The 16,557-nt window shown below is 37.8% G+C and overlaps 1 protein-coding gene across 9 annotated transcripts in view; it reads right to left on the reverse strand.

Annotated features, from left to right (window-relative positions):
* cracdla (cracd like a) overlaps nucleotides 1-16,557 on the reverse strand; it is a 163,704-nt gene that overhangs the window by 45,058 nt on the left and 102,089 nt on the right. For all 9 annotated transcript variants that reach the window (XM_039743918.1, XM_039743924.1, XM_039743923.1 and 6 more), the window contains exon 2: nucleotides 2,679-2,836. The gene's annotated coding sequence lies outside the window, so the exon portion shown is untranslated. The remainder of the gene's footprint in view (nucleotides 1-2,678; nucleotides 2,837-16,557) is intronic.

Here is a 16,557-nt window from a genome sequence, read left to right on the forward strand (position 1 = left end):
GAATTAAAAATGTATCCAAAGAATACATTTAGATATTTTAATCACCAAGTCTAGCCAAGCTTATCTACTTTATGTGGAGTTTTGCCCAGAGGGGACTGGGCGGTCAATTGGTCTAGAATCCCTGCAGATTTTATTTTTTTTCTCCAGCCATCTGGAGTTTTTTTTTTATTTTTTCTGTCCACCCTGGCCATCGGACCTTACTTATTCTATGTTAATTAATGTTGACTTATTTTTATTTTTTATTGTGTCTTCTATTTTTCTATTCTTCATTTTGTAAAGCACTTTGAGCTACATTTTTTCTTGTATGAAAATGTGCTATATAAATAAATGTTGTTGTTTGTTTCTCCTGGCCTTACTCTTTTGGATTTCTGGATTTCATAATTTCTAAAACATTTCTGAATGACATCCTAAAGTGGTAAAGCAGGAGTGCTAACCCCTGTGCTAGCCAGCTCCTATAAAACAGCAATAATATAACATATTGAAGAGCACACAGAAATAGGACTTACCAAACATCCCTGTTTGGGTCCAGCATTATGAAGAGAGTTTGGGTTGCTGAAGAAACCCAAAGGTTGATACTGATCGCTTATAAGGTGGAATTGGGAAGTGTCTTGCATGTGTGTAAAGTGAATCAACTCTCTCATAAGGACCACAGCTTCTTCTGATGTCTAAGGATTGGGTGTGTTTGGTAAACATGAAAGATTTGGAGAGGAACTGTACATGAGATCACAAAGTATCTTTCCTTATGTTACAAAAAAAGTCCATGCATGTACAATAATCCTCAAAACCAAGCATTCATGTAATTTTAGATAATTACATGTCGACATCATGCCTGAGACACAATGTCCTGCAAGTCTGTCTGCTCCACAATCTAATCAAAGCCTAGCTGGCTGCAACCCAATTTACTGAACTGCATATACAAATTCATTATATACTAAAATATACATGACACAGACAAAAACAAAAACCAAGGATGTGGGATGAAAGCCATATTTACTTTGTGAAAAATGTTCTTGTAAGCACATAATGTAAGCTACTGTCTATTAGTAGTACAGTACACAATCGATTGACATAAATCGTTTGCAACTAGTGCAGAATGCAGCTGCTAGAATCCTAACTAGGAAAAGAAAATCCGAACACATTTCTCCAGTTTTGATGTCACTACACTGGTTACCAGTGTCATTCAGAATTGACTTTAAAATGCTGCTTATGGTTTACAAAGTCTTAAATAATCTCGCACCATCTTATATATCGGAATGTCTGACACCTTATATTCCAAATCGTAACCATAGATCCTCAAATGAGTGTCTCCTTAGAATTCCAAGAACAAAGCTTAAAAGAAGTGGTGAGGCAGCCATCTGCTGTTATGCACCTAAAATCTAGAACAACCTGCCAATAGGAATTTGCCAGGCTAATACAGTAGAGCACTTTAAAACACTGCTAAAAACTCATTACTTTAACATGGCCTTCTCATAACTTCACTTTAATTTAATCCTGATACTCTGTATATTCAATTTATTATCATAACTATTCATGGTGGCTCTAAAATCCATACTAAGCCCTACTCTCTCTTCTGATTCTTTTCCTGGTTTTTTGTGGTGGCGACCTGCACCACCACCACCTAATCAAAACACCGTGATGTTCCTACATTGATGGATTAAAAGCCAGAAGTCTACATGACCAGCCGTCTGGAGTTTTTTTTTTGTTTTTTTCTGTTCTCCCTGGACATCGGACCTTACTCTTATTCTATGTTAATTGGTGTTGTCTTATTGTAATTCTTACTTTGTCTTTTATTTCTCTTTTCTTCATCATGTGAAGCACTTTGAACTAAATTATTTGAAAATGTGCTATATAAATAAACGTTGTTGTTGTACAAGATAAGGAAAGTCATATCTCAAGTACGCCCACCCTTCTACCCATTATCAATCACTTTTTTTTTTCTCCTAACTGCTTTTTGGGATGTTCAGCTTGAAGACAAGCTTTGCTGTAGAAACATATTGTTGTAGGCTAACATACCGATCTTCAGCTGACTTTGGAGTATAACCCAAGGCTAAGCTTTCAAAACCTATTTTTGTGATAATCATCTACTGGTGCATCCTTACATGATGAAGACACTGTGCTGCTATAAAGATCCCTGGCTGCCTTTAGGGCTTTGAGTCTTCACTTATTAGAAGATTTCTTTCTACCTCTTCTATTACAAGGTCACAGGGAAAGTCCTGGATATTAAGAACAAACACACACACACACACACTCAAACTCATAACAGGCCAATCTGAAATCTACAACTTATATTTATGAAGTGGATAAACCCATGCAGACCTAGTGGCAAAATATGCAAGCTCAGTGACTGACTAGGAATCAAACCAAGTTCTGTAGAGTTCAAATCAAGGTATGTGGCAGTGTCACTTATTACTCTGGATAAAGAAGTCAAATAAATTAATTTTTGAACACAGTTTTTCCATTAGAGGATGGCAGAAGACCAGAGTCTTTTCCATAAGTATTAGATATAAGAGAGGAATCAACTTTGGATAGAGTAACAGTCAATCTCAAGGCCACTTGCTACTAAACAAAATATAGCCATCTTATTTGATGCACGAGGAAATTGGAGCACTATGAGAAAAGGCCAAGCTGGCTTTAAACTCAGTGCTCTGGAGGTAACAGTGAACATAATGACACCTTACCTGACTATGTCCACGGAGCACTGTCAAGCCGTGGGCTCGGGCCACAATCCCAAAGCTCCAGTTTTTTCTTCAGCTCTTGCCCCTCAAAAACTGCAAAGAATATTCCAGCCTGGGGTTGGGGTTCTAAGCACAGTCTTCACAGTCTTGCTACGGAAAATCTGTAAACAAAACAAAAAAAAAAAAAACATAACATAATGAAAAATATCTTAAAGACAAAAGTATGCTTTTGGCATGTTTAGCCAAATCCCCGGGCCATGTTGAAAGAGCAACTGGTGCAAATGCGTAAGGCCTTGATGATGATGCACAGAGATGTAGCAAGCATTAAAAACCAGAATGACAGGTTTGGGGATGACTGTCCCTATGCACTTTGTAGATGTAACACACTAAAGAACTGCTTGTTAAAGTTTTTTTAAGAATGTTCACAGGAATACAAAAAGCACCTACTGTCATGGTCATGTCTGTCTGTCTGTCTGTCTGCCTGCCTGTGCATCCGTATGAAGCAAACTGGCTCTTGGTGAACCAATATCATTGACATTTGATACACATACAGTACTCGTCAAGGACATTTGTTGGGTAAGCTCACCTTTATTTTCCAATTTGCTGTACAAATTGTTTCAAAATTGAAAACTAACCATTTTAAAACCATTGTTGAAAATGAAATGTACTCTCTTAAAACAGAGAAGCATTCTGAGTCACCTCAATTGCTGATTAATTTACTGTTTCAAATTTCTCCTAAGTACAGGGGTGTTGTACCGTGTTAGCCATTATGAGTGTAGAGAAAAGCCAAGCAAAATGACACCTTTTATTGGCTAACTAAAAAGATTACATCTTGCCTGAAGAAGGGGCCTGAGTTGCCTCGAAAGCTTGCATATTGTAATCTTTTTAGTTAGCCAATAAAAAGTGTCATTTTGTTTGGCTTTTCTCTAAATTTCTCCTAAGAGATGTTATTTCAGCTAGTATATTTTGCATATTTTCCAGAAACACCAGCAGAGTTGTACACATGTGTGCGCATTGGGACAAACCTTAACATCAGCGGCTAGTGCAAATATAAGCAACACCAGCTCCATTCTCCTGAAGCTTGAAGTGGTATCAGTAAGTTAAATGATCCTTGCTACTAAAAAAGCAAAAATGTAAGCAACGAAAGCAAAATGTCACTTAGTCTGGAAACTAATGGATGAGAAAAGATTATTCCAAAGTGTGGCACTGTAAGCCTTTATGCATATACTGAATAATCATGTATTTGATATTTATATGCACTGTATGTTACAGATTATAAGGACTCAGTATTTCCCTAATGCAATAATTTAATGACCTGGTATTTCAACATAGATTTTAAATCTCCTTCAGGTACTTCCTTACAAAATGTTACTTTGAACTACAATTGACCATAAACACTACACAACCCAGAACTAACAATAGCATGTTGATTAATGCGTTTTTTACACCATTTGACTTGGAATCTACTGTCCATAAAAGCAATTTCAGCCACTACAAGCCTACTTAGGCTCAGTTTTAACTATATTACATTGTAAAATGTTATTAAGAAATATACATTTGATGTACTTTATTAAATAAGTTTGTAACAATGAATCATATTGTAAATAAATTTATTAGTAAACAAAAACACAATAAATGTGTCTTTAATTAAGTCAAAAAAGTACTTTCACATCAGTCAACCAAGTCCCCAAACACAATAAAATGCTGAGGCATGTACATATTTCCTTTTCGACTGCAACTACATGAGAACCCACAGCAGGCACATGAAAGTGACAGAATACAATTATATGGTCAAAAAATTCACAGTTAAAATCAGATCTCTTTCTAGCAGTGTGAAATCGCAAAATAAGGAACAGAATGTCAACTAAAATGAGTACTCCTTTAGAGACACAACCCAATGTTTGATTACGGTTTTAGATGTAATACAATCCTGTACCCCTTATGGGTATCCAGGATGGGATAAGACAGGCTGTGGTGGAATGACCAGAGCACCAGAACAGAATGACAGATGAAAGATATACTATAGATTCAAAGTAAGAGCAACAAAACTGTAAGCAGCATTCTGACCAAAAATAAACTTTAAAAAAAATTGTACTATCATAAGCAATTTGGATAATGGAACAAGAGGTTAAAACAGAGGGCACATAAAAAGGAAACAATGAGTTAGAAATACAAATACAAAGAAAAAAAGAAAAATCAAGAATCATTGTCTGTGTATTTCCTGCCTCCACCTAATCCAGTCTAATCAGCTGTTAGAAGCTGAAGCCTCTTCTGGCAGGACAGAGCACAAAGCAGAAATGGTCCTTGGGTGTGGATGGTAGTCAACCACAGGGAGCACCCATGCATATAATTAATCCAAGCACAGTTGTGCAATGCTCAGCACTGCCACAAGCGTTCTGAGTTTGAATCCCATGTTATAACCATGTACACTATATGGCCAAAAGGATACGGATGCCCCTCATTATTACATAGCTAAGGAATTTCATCTGATCCCGTTGTTAACAGGTACATGAAATCAAGCACACAGCTATGCAATCTCCATGGACAGTAGAACAGATCGTACTGAAGAGCTCAGTGACTTTAGACATGGCACTGTCATAGAAATGCCACCTTTACCATAAGTTAGTACATGAAATGTCTGCTCTGCTAATTCTGCACCAGTCAAGTGTAAGTGCCATCATTTTAAAGTGGAAGTGTCAAGGAGAAACAACAGCTCAGCCACAAAGTGGTGCACCACACAAATTCGCAGAGTGGAGCTGCCGACTACTGAAACATATAGCACTTATAGATCTATCATTTCTTGGATTACTCATAACAGAGGTCCAAACTGCCTCTGGATGCAGCATCAGCATATGAACTGTGTGTCGGGAATATCATAAAATGGCTAAGCAGCTGCACATAAGCATAAACTCATTATGTGCAATGTGTCGGCAGGAGTGGTGTAAAGCACACCCACATTGGCCTGTGGAGAGGACACAGGTACTCTGGAGTGATGAATCACACTTCACTCTATGGCCTTCTGATGGACAAATCTGGGATTGGCAGATACCAGGAGAATGCTACATTCCAGACTTCATAGTGCCTTCTATAATGTTTGATGGAGACAAGATAAAGATCTGGGGCTATTTTTCTAGGCTTGGGCTAAGCCACTGGGTTTAAGTGAAGGGTACTATTAATGCTACAACATAGAAAGACAACTGTGCACTTCCAACTTTGTGATGACAATTTGGAGAAGGCCTTTTTCTCTCAAAATATGACGGTGTCCCTGTGCACTTAGTCAGGTCCATAAAAAAATGGCTTGATAGGTTTGGCATGAGGAACTCGAGTGGCCTGCATGGAGCTCTGACCTAAACCATACTGATCACCTTTGGAATGAATTAGAATGGTGATTGTAAGTCAGAGATTCTCGTCCAACAACAGTAGCTGATCTCACAAGTGCTCTTTTGGCTGAATGAGCACAAAATTGTACAGTCACATTCCAAGCTCTTGTGGAAAGCCTTCCCAGATGGGTGGAGGCTGGTAGAGCTGCAAAGTGGTGGGGCCAGGAGTGGGGGCCTTGGGGGAATGTGGGGTACGGGTCAACTACATGATTTTGGAGTGGGATATCCAATGAACTCATACTGTATAGGTATGATGGCCTGGATTCCACAGACGCTTTGATCATGTAGTGTACTTCTGGCCTGCCCTCATATCCTAAGGACATAAAGACATAAATCACTTGCAATGAGTGCAGAATGCAGCTGCTAGAATCCTAACTAGGAAAAGAAAATCCGAACTCATTTCTCCAGTTTTGATGTCACTACACTGGTTGCCTGTGTCATTCAGGATTGACTTTAAAATACTGCTGATGGTTTATAAAGCCTTAAATAATCTCGCTCCATCTTATATATCGGAATGTCTGACACCTTATATTCCAAATTGTAACCTTAGATCTTCAAATGAGTGTCTCCTTATAATTCCAAAAGCTAAACTTAAAAGAAGTGGTGAGGCGGCCTTCTGCTGTTATGCACCTAAAATCTGGAATAGCCTGCCAATAGGAATTCGCCAGGCTGATACAGTAGAGCACTTTAAAACACTGCTGAAAACACAATACTTTAACATGGCCTTTTTATAACTTCACTTTAACTTAATACTGATACTCTGTATGTTCAATTCATCATAATAACTATTCATAGTGGCTCCAAAATCCGTACTGACCCCAACTCTCTCTTCTGTTTCTTTTTCCGGTTTCTCTGTGGAGCATCATGATGCTCCAACATTGATAGACTGAAAGCCAGAAGTCTACGTGACCATCATCATCAGGTCCTTCCATGAAAACCCTAAATACAAAGAAGACTGTTTGACTTATGTTAGGTAGATTGCCCAGAGGGGACTGGGCGGTCTCTTGGTCTGGAATCCCTGCAGATTTTATTTTTTTTCTCCAGCTTTTGGAGTTTTTTTTTTGTTTTTTCTGTCCACCCTGGCCATCAGACCTTACTTATTCTATGTTAATTAATGTTGACTTATGTTTATTTTTTATTGTGTCTTCTATTTTTCTATTCTTCATTTTGTAAAGCACTTTGAGCTACATTTTTTTGTATGAAAATGTGCTATATAAATAAATGTTGTTATTGTTGTTGTTGTTGTTGTAAGGAGGTACTGCTTAGGTTAATTGTTGGTTCTAAATTCCCTAATGTTAGTGGGTCCTGCTATAAACTGGCTCCTAAAATGCAACCTTGTATACCGTGTTGAATGGAGAGGTTTTTGTTCCTTAGAACCCAAATTTAGTTTATTAAGCAGGTTTGTTATGTTAACTAATAAACCCAATCTGCATATTGCTAAGCTTTGAAAGAAATTCAAGAGGGGACCGCTGGGCCAGGATTTGAAGGAATTTCTCTACCACAAAGGTTTTTACATATTTTTAATTGTGAAACTGAAAACTTAATATTGTGCTGTCACGCAAGAGACTTTTGTCTGTGTAACAAATTTTCTTCTACGTGAATGCTTCTTAAAGTATTCAAGAATTATGTTAAAATATGTGACCCTATAGGAACCCACTGTACAATGACCTACAGCAATAACAGACTTGCCTGGTTTGAATGGCTATGCTACACAATTTATTTTGACCCAAAAATGAATTACCATTTATGTCCATCACAACTTCTTCTGCTGATCTTTCTTTTGTCTGTTGCAGACTTTGCTGTCATTTTAATCACCACTGTACTGTAATAAATCCTCTTGGCAGGCACATTCCTTCTGATAGCTGGCACATCATGGCCTTTGTTGTCTTGGTATGTGAAATGAATGAAGAACTTACTATGACTGACTTTCCTTCTACTTGAAATGTCACAATGCAGTGTAGCTGAGTGGTTAAGGAGTTGGATTGTGAGCTATAAGGTTGCTAGCTCAATCTCTTCACTGATACCCTGACAGTGATCACATCACAGAAATACAGAAACAATAGTAGGTAGCACCTTGTGGTGATATACACTGAAGAAGAGTGTTATAAACTGCAGCCAATGATGCTTTAGTATATACTGCATAATTCCATTTTGTGACTATAATACAAAACACAAGCAAGAACATCCATCTATGCATTTTCTAACAGGCTTAGCTAGTTCATGGTCACAGAGAGCTAGAATCCAGCAGTGAAGTGCCCAAGTGAAAAAGAACCCTGGAGAAGGCACCAGTCCATTACAGGCTACACACTCATGAACTGCCCACATTAACCCTCATCTGGGTCAGCTTAGAACCACCAGTTCGTCTAACCTGTATGCCTTTGGGCAGTAGGCAGAAAACTGGAGTGCCACTCATACTGGAAAACATGTAGACATCACATAGGTAGTGGTAGGGCCAAGATTTGAACTTTGGGATTTCAAACCAGCACTGGGAGGAAGCAGTGCTAACTCAAAGCAAGCTGCTTTACTGTGTAGTTAGTGAGGAGCTCCAATTGAATGTCTGCTCATCCCAAAAAAATGCAGGCGGATGTACATTTGTGGAACAATATCTATATTTGCATCAGAGGAATGACAGGAAAAGCAGTCAAACTTCAGTTTATTTAGCATGCATTAGTCACTTCTCCATATATTTCATTCTCATTTAATAATTCAGTTCTTTTAGTCCCAACGCTACTGTATGAAACCATTGATGGATTAAGCCCAAGAGACATCTTGTGAAAATGCCAAGGAGGCTTTTAACAAGGAGGTAGAAAGAAAAAAATGACTAACTTATGACAGAAGTACAGTCCTGTGCTAAAATGCATTATTTTTTTTCTCAAGAAAAAGGAGATAAGCAATGGAGTTATGGCAGGAATTTTGAAAAGTCAATCTTTAAGAATCTTTGTTCAATTTAACCTCAAAAAACAATAATTAATACGGTAAAACCAGAATATTTTTGACTACAAAAAGATGAATAACTGATATGCCTGGACTTAATTAAACTAATTTATTTAACTAATATACAGTAAAACCTGCTAATGTGACCACCCGTGTAAAGTGACCACTTTTCCTTGGTCCCTTCAGAAACAGGGTGTTTTATATGGCAAAATGTTTGTATAAAGTGACCACCTGCCTATTGTGACCACTGATCACCTCTTCTTGATCCTAAGAAGAAAATCATCTTGGATACAGTGACCAGATTAAAAAAAAAATAATTTGGGAAAACATAAAAATTTGGTCCCTTTATTCTCTGTAGGGGTAATCAATCATGTTAGAGCTTCTGGAAGGAATAGGTTTCCTGGAAACTACTGGAATAGCCCTAACTCCCCATCCCTCTTCTTACTTTCATTTACTCGTGGAATTCTTGTCAACACATGACTCTATGTTGTCTTCTGTGGATTACTCATTTCTTTCGAATTTCTTTGAATCTCCTCTTTGTGCAACTGAATTTTGTAACCATCTCCTCAGTTCTAACTGTGATTTCAGTTTTGTGTTTCACCTAAAATGTCTAAGAAGTGGTATAAAGAGCTTAGTCTGTTCCAGAAGGGCAACTTGTTATGTTTTTGGAGTGCCACAGTGAAAGAAAAACTGTGGAGACGTGTTTGGCATCAGTAAAACTACTGTCAACAATATAAAGAAGTGGAAGTCCGAGTATTTGGATTGTCTTATGAAAGAAAATGATGAAATGAGCCAAAAGAAAAGAGCGAGTCCTTATGATATGATTAATGAACTAACTCTTAATTGGTTCTTGAAAATGAGAGTAATAAACACGAGAGTGTCTGGACCTATGCTGCAGGAAGTAGCCTTAAAATTCACAGCACAATTGAGCTTACCCATTTTTTTTTTTAAAATGTCATCAGGCTGGCTAGAAAGCTTTAAGGTACAAAATAAGAATTCATCCAAAATCTTGAAAGGTGATTCGAATGAAGTGAACACAGAAACTGTACAGAAATTTAAGCGTATCTTGTCTGAATTCGTTGGTAATTATGAGCCGCATAATATCTTCAATGCAGACGCATGCGCTTTGTTTTTTAAAGTGATGCTGGATTGGTCGCTGGTGATAAAAGGTGACACATGTAAAGCAGGAAAATCTTCAAAGGAACGGCTTACGGTTATTTTATGTGCAAGTGCAACGGGTGAGAAATTAAGTCCACTCATAATTGGTAAATCAAAAAAACCTAGGTGATCACATAGGAAATCTTGAATGAATTCAGAGCTGTTCATTGACTAGTTGAACAGTGTCGATGCCATAATGAAAAGCAGAAACGAAACATTTTAATGATTGTAGACAACTGCCCAAGTCATTGCCCAGTAGAAAACCTATCTAACATAGCTTTAAAATTCCTTCCTCCTAACTACACATCCATTCTACAACCACTGGAACAAGGAGTGATTAGGACTTTCAAAGCTCACTATTGAAAGCTCCTCCTGAAAGAGATTATAAGGAGACGTGAGGGGAATTTGAGCATGGCTGCCTCGAAAGAAACAGAAAAGATTCATGTGTTGGATGCAATCACACGGATTAATGATGGATGGAATTCCATACAACCCAAGACCAAAGAAAAATGTTTCAAAAAATCCGGATTCATCTTTGGTGAGGACGAAAAAGAAGAAAATGTCGAAGACCCTGACTTTACTTTACCCGAGTTCAAAAACTTCAGTGACTTCATCGAATGCGACCAGGAGATTGTGACATCTGACATAGTGTTATCAGAGGATTTTACAATTTGATTTTGACCTGATTTTGACTTGTGCATTCTTTCTTTTTTAAATATTGTTTAAATGTTTTATTTTATTTCAAAAAAATAATTAAAATTGAAATATTTTTTCTTGTTTTTTTATAGCTAATATTTAATGTTTTTAATAATTATTATTACTACCAGTCACATACATATTGTATTCATACTACATAAGATTTGTTCAATATGGTTTCTCAAAAATTTTCACTGTAAAAAAAATGGAAAATTCCCATTTTTTTCTTCAATGGTAGTATTTTTTTTTTTTTTTGTTTTTCCTAGTTTGTTAGTAATAAGTAATGTTTTCATGCTTCCCTTTGAATTTTTATTCCGTAGAGTGTTGATTTTTCCATCCATACATCCTTCTTTGGTTAAGGTAACCACCTGCCTAAGGAGACCATTTTAGGTCGGTCCCTTCAGTGGTCAATATAAGCAGGTTTTACTGTAATTACACTTATTTATGTAACTGATGCTTTATCCACAGGGACAGCATGGTGGCACAGTCAGAAGCAATGGTGCCTCCCAGACCCAGCCTCCTGGTTTTGAATCTCATACCTGGATGTTGTCCATGTGGAGTGTGCATGTTCTCCCCTTGCCCACTTGGGGTTGCGTTCCACATTCCAAAGATGCGTCTCTTAGGCTGATTGGCTATTCCAAACAGACTCTACTGGAGCGTGAGTGGACTCTACTATGGACTGGAATGCTGTCTAAGCCTGAATTGGATTAAGCATGTTGGACAGTGTTTCAGTGGATTTAGAAAGTTATCAAACCCCTTTTTGTTATGTTGCACCCTTATATAAAAATCATTTCAATTAATTTCCTCCCCATATTAAACAACACTCAGAACCACAGAATGACAAATTGAAAATAGGATGGCAGATTTATTACAAATAAATAACTGCACTATAACATTGAAACAAGTATTCAGACTTTTTATTCAAAAATTCATTGAAACACCTTTGGCAGAGGTTACAGCCTGGAGTCTTCTTGGGAATAAAGCAACAAGCTTTGCACACCTGTATTTGGTGATTTTTTTGCCATTCTTCTCTAAAGATCCTCTCAAGCTGTCAGGTTGGATGGAGACTGTCAGTGGGTAGCTATTTTTAGGTCTCTCCAGAAATGCTCAATTGGGTTCAAGTCTGTGCTCTGGTTGGACCATTCAAGGACAATCCCAGATTTGTGCCCAAGTTACTTCTGTTTTGTCTTTGCTTGGTGCTTACGGCCATTGAATGTTGCACCATGAACCTTTGGTCCAGACTGCTCTGAGCATGTTTTCATTAATACTATCTCTGTACTTTGGTCTGTCTGTTCAGCTTTCCCCTCAACCCTGTCTAGTCTCCCAGTCTCTAAAGCTAAAAAACAACCCCTCCACATGATGCTGCCTCAAACAAGCTTCACCGCTAGAATGGTAATGCACAAATGATGAGCAATACCTGGTTTTCTCCAGACATCAAGCTAATCATGGTTTCTTTAGATCAGACAATCTTATTTCTCATAGTCTGAGAGTCCTTTAAAAGCCTTTTCGCAAACTCCAACTTTGTTTCCATATGTCTTTTATTTATGTCTGGAGAGGCTCCTGTCTGGCCACTCTGTCATAAAGCCCAAACTGGTGGAGTGCTGCAGTGGTGGCTATCTCCACATGGGTATTCTGGACCTCAGTCAGAGTAACCAACAGGTTCTTGGTCACCTCTCTTACCAAGCCCCTTTTACTCTGTTTGCTCAGTCTGCACAGGCAGCCAGTTCTAGAAAGAGTTGTGGTTGTTCCAAACTTACTTCTTTTAAGAATTATGAGGGGAACTGTGCTCTTGGGAACCATCAATGTTGCAGGAGGTTTTGTAGTCTTCCCCAGATCTGTGCCTTGATGCAATCCTGTCTCTAAGTTCTGCAGGCAATTCATCTGACCTCATGGCTTGGTTTTTACTCAACTCTGGAACCTTCTATATACAGGTGTGTATCCTTCCTAGTCATGTGCAATCAACTGACTAGACCATAGATTGACTCAAAACAAGGTAGAAGAACATCTCAATGATGATCAATAGAATGGGATGCACCTGAGTCATAGCAAAGGGTCTGAACACTTGTGTCAATGTGATATCAGTTTTTTTTTTATTTTTCATTAATTTGAAAACAAAATCTAATATTCTCTTTTCACTTTTGTCATCCTGGAGTAGTGAATGTTGCTTAATGTGGGGAAAAATAATTTAAATGATTTAAACATAAGGCTGCAACACAAAATGTGAAAATAGTGAAGGGGTTTGAATATTTTTTGAATCCACTATATATTATGTTATGGTACAAAGTTATTTGGATGAATATTTCTGGATGTGGAACGAATGTAACTGGGTTCTGATGACAAAGGTGACACTCCCTTCACAAGCCATCCCTTCTGGGTTTCAGAGACATGACCTCTGGTCCTTGTCTCACACACAGAATACAGAAAGCAACCATCTCAGCCAATCGAACTAAAGGAGAACTTGGTTGGCTCAAATAACTAAATGGTAGGAAATGGTAGGAAAAACACAAAAATGGCAAACACAAATATCAGCATAAAATGTACATTTGCACCAAGGTGATATTACAAAACTGAAAGATCCAACATGGCTGAGAACACACTATTGTGGCTTACTCTGTACAAGCCTATGAAACATCTTCTGTGTGTGGCCATCCTTCCATCTCAAAGCTCTGTTTCATAACTCTCAACACTCACTGCCTTTGTAACTCATACTTTGTAGCTGTTTCGTTCTGTTTCTCTTACTTTATTTACTTCAATGCATTATTTAAGTGCTCCAACATTTCAGACCCTGTCAAATATTGCAACTCACTTGTCAGTGCTTGTTGGATTTAACTTGATCTGCTGTACTTGAATTTATTCATTTTTAAACAATCTCTTTTGAATAACATAACACTTTTCCACTCAGGTGATTCTTATGGGGATTCAATATGTTGATTCATATCCTGCCTTGTTGATAAGACATCTTGTGGGCTCCATCTGCTTCAGTGCTACTCTACAATCTGTCAAATTTATTTTCTCTATTGCCACTACTGTCAGTCTTTGCAAATTTTCCAAGGGTAACTGACTGAAAGAGAGCTGATGGATGCCTGAATGTTGAGGATAGAGAAAAACAGTTGAAGGGACACCAAGAACTGCTAAAGGAAGCAATTCAAAGACTAGTCTGCTGGGATGATACTCATCAGTCAGGGAGGCAGTGTGACACTAGGAATTACAAAAAAAAGGATCACAAAAGGAGGTCTGTATTGTGGCAGGTAAGAGGACAGAGCAACATATCCTGGGCTGGACAGATCACAGGGGCAGCATGGTTATGCTTGTCTTTGTTTCATTCATTACATTGTGTTGGCCTGTTTGTTTTGGAGTAAATAAGACATTTATAATATTAATAAAAGTTATAATCAGTTAATAATTATCAATTTTGGAGTAAATAAACAATTTGGCATTTATTTATGGTCCCTTTCTTCCACTCAGTGCTAACAGAACAGACTCCAGATCCTTTAAAGATCTGCTCTTGGATTAAGTGGGTAAGAAAATGGATGCAAGTCCACAAAGAGAGAAAATGAATCATATATCTTAAAATAGTCTTTTATTCCTGAGCTTTCAACACATACCAGGTGTCATCATCAGAGGAAAATGGTTAGACATACAGGAATCAAAGCCAATATATAACAAATGAGGAAGGGGGTTTTGTGGGTGTAGGAGGGACCGTGGTGGATTAGTAAAGCGGGGTTCCGAGGGTTTGTTTTAAAGTTTTTTATTATTTGGATGTTGTTCTTTTTAAGCCTGCACATACTAGGTTCAAGTCCAAGTGCCTGTTAATGGCATTTCCATTTGATAGCTATGATTCAGCTACTGTAGCTCTCTGGCACTCTTAGTATTAGCCCTGAATTTTACTTTCACAGTGTCCCAGTTAAACGTGTGTCTGGTTGAAATTGTATGTGCGTATATCAGAGACCATGGGTCTTTCCTTCTGACAGCACAGCGATGTTCCTGTATACATTTTACTATTGTTTTACTGTAGATGATTGTCCCAAAATACAGCTGGGCATGCATTGCATGGTAAACTGTGTTTCGTGTCTGTATTGCAGATTTCTTGATTTTGGCATTAAAAAGAACTGTTCGCAGAGTGTTTATTGGTTTATGTGCTACTTTAATGCCTGATCTGGAGAGGATGCATTGTTGTGGTTTCAGATATGCCACAGCAATAAGGACGACTGTACCAGGTAGAATGGGAGATCAGGTTGGTGACAACTGTTTGCTGAGGTTTGGGGTGTCTCCTATTTAAGCATTGTTTGATAAATGTCTTGGGGTAGCCTTTTAATGTAAAAAGATGGAACAGATAAAATCTTTAATTTCTTTTTGGTTTGCTTTGTATTACAGTGGGTACATATCCTTTTAAACAATGTGTTAACACATTGCTATACTTTTTGATATATATATATACACATAAGGGCATTTGGGTAAAGATGTCAAACAGAAGTCAATGTTAACATGTAATGATAAATTACTTTCCACCAGAAGTTATTACTAAATTATTATTATACAGCATCACTGCTCCTGACTGTTCTGTGCAGTTACTCCTAAGTAGTCATAATGACTTAAAATAAACAAAGAGAAATGGAGACCTCAGAAGTGCACTGTCATCTTTAGCCTGCAAATCCGATGAACAAAATCATCAGTACTGCAGTTTTCACTTTCAGGATGCAATTACACCGCACTGCCAAACCACAGACCACACGCAGCCTAATGCAGGAAGAGATTTGATGTCTTGTCAGGAAAGCATGAAAGGTATTAGGTCACTTTTGTGCACATTTTAATAAAAATCGGATCAGTCAGTGATGCATGTTTATGAGCAAACAGCAAATAGGAACAAAACATGAAAGAAGTGAATTGAAAGATGTACAAAGAATTAAAAATGGGAATAGCATTATGCAGGGCAGGTGTATTAAAGGGTTCCACCTGAGGCCAGACACATTTTGCTCCCCCACCTGATATCCTTAATAGGCATCAGGCACAGCGCCAGTATCGGGCCCAGGTAGGTCTGTACCAATCCACTTTCTCATTGGCTCACCCTGTTTATTAGCTTAGCTTTTAATTTCTTTTTTTCCCTTGAAATAGCAATTAACCTAATGGACACATGCATTTTAATGTACATCTCCCTTGATTAAAATACCAGTTGATTATAAACTTACACAGCAAAATCACCTTAACTTTATCACTAGAAGAGCTTATTTAACTCTTAAAAATATTTGGAAAGCACATATCTGTGTAGTGATTATATGGCGTGCATCTATGTAAAAAGTTTTAGAAGATTTACTTACTTAAATGTTACTAAATCACAGGCACTCAAAACATGTGTTGTTAACAGCAGGCAATCAAGTAATGACTTAATGAAGTTACTAGTTGAGGTAAGTCTTGTTGGAAGAAAACGTGAACGATGGCTTGACAGACAACCTTTAAGGGCTGGTGTCGAAGGATCGGCAGGATCACAAATTTATCTGATATTAATGATCCACAAAACCAATAGGTAACAGCTAGGAAGGCGCGCAGCTTTGCAGTTCATTGGTACAACAGATTATAGTCTGTGGCTGGAATACAGGATTTTGACATTTTTTATTATAACCTAATTGAAGGTAGATTCACTTGTGTATTCACAGGCTGGAAAAGCATGCTGAGTCAGGTCCATAAGTATTTGGACAGTGGCACAATTTTCAGAATTT

This window comes from Polypterus senegalus, chromosome 2, assembly GCF_016835505.1.
Source record: "Polypterus senegalus isolate Bchr_013 chromosome 2, ASM1683550v1, whole genome shotgun sequence".
NCBI lineage: Eukaryota > Metazoa > Chordata > Cladistia > Polypteriformes > Polypteridae > Polypterus > Polypterus senegalus.